Genomic DNA, 5,977 nt, shown 5'->3' with positions numbered 1-5,977 from the left:
TTCCTATTAGAAAAAAACAAAAAAAAGGCGGTGGGAGAAAGGCATGCAGTGTTTGCATTGCCTTTCTAAAAACATGACAACAGCCCCCTTTAACATGCCAAGCTTGCTGGGATTTAAAAAGTGCGCCACATGTCAAGAACCAGTGCCAGCCTCAGACAGCCACATGGACTGCGTAAAATGTTTGGGCAAAGCTCATGTGCCATAAAAATGCTCTGACTGTGGAAAACTAACTCTGAGGGCACAGCAGGATGATATGAGGCTCAGGATGTTTTTATTCAACAAAGCCCTGCAGCCTTCAGAACCACAAAAGAGCGTCGCTGGCCTGTTCCCTACTACCAGTCTCAACAAGCAGGATAAGTGTTGGGGAGAAACCGGGAACATCAGGCATCGCAAAGTTGCAACTTAAAACAGTCTCAACCAAAAATGAGGCACAGACCATCTGCGGTATCAACAACTGCAGCACTGGCCCAACATTTGGCACTGCCAGCTGTGCCAACGCATCCCACTACACCCATGCCAACAATGTTGCGTGTAACAACTCCACCAGCACCAACACAGCTGGAGCAGACATTGGCACAGACTCAGGTGGTGCAGATATCAGCACCAATGCACTCAGCAGCACTGGAGGGCGCTGTAGAACGCCCGGCACCGGAGAAAATGGCTACTTCCCTGGCACTGAAGAAAGCATCTAAAAAATCAGAGAACATACGAAGTCAGCCCAGAACCATTTCAGTTTTCACCAACTTCATCATCACTGTCGCCTACAATACACTCTCCTGGGATGCAAACCTCCACAGTCAGCCATGATAGACACTACAGACCAGTTTCCGATATTTCCCACGTACTGCAACAACCTTACTGGAGGCACGCTTCTTTTTCACCTCCTCCATCATCAAGGAGTTCTTTCAGATAATACTCTTCAGTACTCTCTCCTCATACGTACCATCATGAACACCATATGACTGTACCTTCACCGTGGTACCACTGTCCCAACAGATGGGAGTATCGACATCACAGACATTCACACCACTATGACTATTCCAATCAATGGTCAACTTGCTATCATCCCCCCAAAACAAATACATCAACCACGATGCTGTTGGGAATACCCATCTACGTGCGAATATTCTCCTTCTACAATATACAGACATACAACTTCCCCCTCAAAGACACACCACCAGTCCGAACCTGAGGAGGGACAAATATTAGAGACAGAAGAACAGCAGCCAGACATCTCACCGACCAACCACTCATCGTCTCCTAATAAAGAAGTTATTCCCAGCGATCAACCACCTGGTGACCTGAAACAGTTTCAGGAACTTTTCAAAAGAGTGGCTGCCAGTCAAGAAATCTAACTGACCGAGGTTCAAGAAAAACAACATTGCTTCCTTAAATATCTTCTGCCGTCACAATGTGCAAAAATCACTATTCCTATAGATAAAGCTATTATGGAGGCCACCAATGATACATGGCAGACTCCATCATCAATACCTCCAGCAAATAAGTGAGCAAACAAAAAGTATTTTGCTGCCTAAAGGCGCTGAATTTTTATCGCCTCCCTCCCCCCACAACCTAATTCCTTAGTTGTGGATGCAGCTCAGCAGAGGGCTAAACTTCCACAATATAAAAATAATCTTGCGGACAAAGAAAGTAAGCACCTGGACATCTTTGGGCATAAGATGTACTCATAGTCAACCTTACTCCCTCGAATAGCAAATTATGCAGCATTACTTTCTAACCATAACTTTGACAATTATACTAAGCTTACTTCTCTGATGGAGCATTTACCAGACTCAAAAAGACTGATCCTGAAATCAATCATACAAGAGGTATATGCCTCATCACTAACCTCTCTGTAGATAGCCCTAGACATAGCTGATACAGCAGCCTAGGCTACCATGACATCCATAGTCATGAGAAGGGCCTCATGGTTTCAGGCAGCCACAGTTCCTCATGAACTACAGACAAAAGTGGAAGATCTCCCACTTGATAAAGAAAAGATATTCTCCAGGAAGACAGATGGAGTATTACACTAGTATTACTTTACTAAAGATTCTAGAACTACCCTTTGTACTTTGAGTATGTACACTCCACCGTACTGACGTAGATGGTATGTACTATACCAATGACAGATTTCTCATACCTGAGATACCAATATCGAGGATTTGATCAGTTGAGACCATGACGACGTCCACAAAAGAGAACAGAACAGCTGTAAACCCAAACCAGAAATCAAACAGCAGGTTTGACTCCCAGGATGAGGGATTTCAGAACCTCCCCTTGCTAGGTCACCGCGATCACTATACCCCAACCTTTCACCATTGGCTAAGACCATTTTGACATCACTGAGCCACTATCACATCAGATCGTTGGGTCTCAAGATCATATCATCAGGTTACACCATCCCATTTGTAGCTTTACCTCACACCTCCCCACCATCCCTGTCCCTCTTCAGGGACCCTTCTCATGAGGACCTATGGCAGAAGGAGGTTCACTGTCTTTTAGACTTCGGTGTGGTAGAGATGGTGCCAGAAGTATTCAGGAACAGAGGCTTCTATTCCTATTATTTTCTCACAACAGAAAAGGCTGGTGGCTGGAGACCTATTCTGGACCTTCGCAGATTGAACCGATACCTTCAGAAACAACAATTCAAGATGGTGACTCTGGCATCTATTATCCCAACATTAGAACAGGGGGACTGGTTCGCAGCCCTCAACCTGCAGAACGCATACTTGCATACTACCATACATCCTGTGCACAGACAGGTTCTCAGTTTCATGATCGGATCAGACTACTGTCAGTACCGAGTCCCACCCTTTCGCCTGTAATCAGCACCCAGAGTATTCTCAAAGATGCTCGCTGTTGTCGCAGCATATCTCCGTCGACAATGGATCGTGATTTTTCTGTATTTAGATGACTGTCTAATAAAATGACCAACCGCTATGGATACCCTCAATATGATATCCATAACCAGACAGACTTTTGACCTGCTGTCTCTCATTCTCAATGAGAAAAAATCAATGCTTTTTCCTACACAAACCCTAGAGTTCATTGGCACCCAGTTAAGACTCCACCACGGCAAGAGCATACCTACCATCCCAATGATTCCAAGCAATTCAGGACCTGGTCATTACGCCTACAAACAACCCCAGGGCCTCAATACTTATCTGCCTACAACTCATGGGCCACATGGCAACTACAATTTATATAGTTCCTTACACGAGGCTCCATTTTCACTCCCTTCAACACTGGCTTGCTTCCGTTTACACCCATTGCAAGCACAATGTACACAGACTAGTGTCACCACCTACCACCATCCTAACGTCCCTAAAGTGGTGGATTGACCCAAACAACTTACTTGTAGGAGTCCCGTTCCATCGGGAACAACCTACCACACTGATCACCACCGATGCTTCTCTCAAAGTGTGGGGAGCTCATATGGGAGACCTGTCTGTCCAAGGCTTATGGACGACAAGAGAGTCTATCCTACACATCAATGTACTAGAACTCAAGACCATTGCAAATGCATGCAGACATTTTCTGCCGCACATCCGAGGAACCACAATGAGGATACATTGTCTGTTAAGTATCCACAATGTACTATATAAATTGACGGGGGCACCCACTGTCGTTCCCTATGCACCGAGGAAATTCAATTATTGAATTGGTGCATCCGCAGTGTGGTTACCATAACAGCTTCCTACCTACCTGGCACCAGCAATGTACTTATAGAGTCTCTCAGCAGACACTTGACTCCAGACCATGAGTGGGAACTTCATCCACCTGTCCTTCACACTATTTTCAACCACTGGGGTCAACCACAGATAGATCGCTTCACTTCCTCTAAGAACATAAAATGCCAACAATGTTGCTCCAGGGCTGGTATAGGTCCGGGATCGCTAGGGGACACCTTTCTCCTCCATTGGAGAGATGCCCTCCTAAATGCTTTTCCTCCCATACCACTCTTTCCCAGAGTTCTCAAGAAAATCAACAGATATGGAGCAACAGTCATTTTCGTAGCTCCATTTTGGGCACAACAAACATGGTTCCCCTATCTGTATTAGATGTTTCCTCATCCATCCTATCACTTGCCCATACAGCCGAACCCTAACCCAGGACAATGTGATTCTGATCCATCTTCAATCCCATACACTACAGCTGATGGCCTGGCTCATAGTTGGTTCTAGAAAGATGAACTCCACTGTTCCCACAAAGTGAGGCAGGTGCTATTATATAGCAGGAAACAATCCACTAGATCCACTTACCTTCAAAAGTGGCACAGGTTCCTTTCCTGGTGCACTGGGTAAGTGAATAGATCCACACAAGACACCTTTACCTGATATTTTGGATTATATCCTGCAACTAAAAGAAACAGGATTAACCATAGCATCTTTAAAAGTACATCTAGCAGCTATTACCACGTTCCACAGCTCAGTTGGTGGTCATTCAGTATTTACAAACCCTACCACCAGAAGATTTCTTAAAGGCTTCTCCAACCTATACCCTCCATGCAGACTACCACTATCTGCATGGAACCAGGAGCTGGTTTTCGACACTCTTACTCGTGCTCCCTTCAAACCAATAAAAACCATTCCACTTTCAATATAACACTCAAAGTTACATTTCTGTTGGCCAACACTTCCGCCTGCAGGGTTGGAGAAATAGTAGCCCTAATGGGAGTACCAACATATATCATCTTCAGTAAGGACAAAGTTGTATTACGTCCACATCCATCCTTTATCCCTAAGGCTTGTTCTGATTTCCACATAAACGAGCCAATCATACTCCCATCTTTCTAACCAAGACCACACACCACTGGTCACTTGCTTTCTATATAGAAAGAACCCAATCTTTTTGCAGATCAGACCGACTACTAATTTCAGTAGCGAAATGTTGCAAGGGCCAGCCCCTCTCCTCTCAGCAAATCTCTAAGCTTATTGTTACTCGCATCACAAGTACGCTATGCTATACGAAATAAACCACTACCAGAGTCACTTGGCGCTCATTCTATGAGAACTATATCAATCTCTACAGCCTTCCTTTGTGGAGTTCCTCTTAAAGATATTTGCCGAGCGGCCACATGGTCCACCAACCATACCTTCATGAAACACTACGCGATATCCCATGCTCTGTCTAATGATACAGCGGTGGCCTCTGCCATGCTCTAAACCGTAGCTAAACCTTGACTCCATTGCCCGCCTTCCGTGTATCCAGGTACTGCTACACAGTCACCAACAGTGGAGCGTTCATGGGGACACAACTCGAAGAAGAAGAGGATGTTACTCACCTTCATGCAGTAACGATGATTCTTCAAGATGTGTCCCTGTGGGTGCTCAACTACCTGCGCTCTTCCCCGCTTCAGAGTCTCCTTTTATATACTTCAGATACTAGGGCAGACTCAAGGAACTGGTGGGAGCTGGACCACGTGAGACATCAAAAAGGCATGAACACCGCTCAGCGTGTGCCATGTGTGAGCAGTCCAGCCAACAACTGCTAATGGAAAACTCCGATCTGCGGCGCCTTTAGCAACACAAACAGTGGAGCACCCACTGGGGGAACACATATCAAAGAACCATTGTTACTGCATGAAGGTAAGTAACTTCCTCTTCCCAACCCTGATGTAAGGCTTTACATCAATGGTTGCTCTGTCTTCCAGCACTGAGCTGATGGCTACTCCTTTCACTATCAGGGAGCTCACTTCTCTCTGATGTGGGGGTCCTAAAGCAGCATCTACTTTTTACTTTGCAAAGGAGAGAAACTAATGGAACTTAAGGGTGATCCCTCTGTTGAGACTTAACAAAGACCTATTTGAAGACCACATCCCTTGATGGATGCCATGGCTCCTGTTTCCAGCTTAGTTATCTTCTGCTCCCCCAAGTATAGTGTTCTAGTGGTACGGGAGGATGCATTCATGATTCTCTTCCTCCCTTCCTTCCCCCTTCCTCTCCCCCAGCTCCTCAAAAATAATCTTAAACTT

This window comes from Pelodiscus sinensis, chromosome 2 (genome assembly GCF_052426305.1).
Source record: "Pelodiscus sinensis isolate ZL-2025 chromosome 2, ASM5242630v1, whole genome shotgun sequence".
Taxonomy (NCBI): Eukaryota; Metazoa; Chordata; order Testudines; family Trionychidae; genus Pelodiscus; species Pelodiscus sinensis.
The sequence above is the reverse complement of the archived record's forward strand: the minus strand, read 5'-3'. Positions refer to the sequence as shown.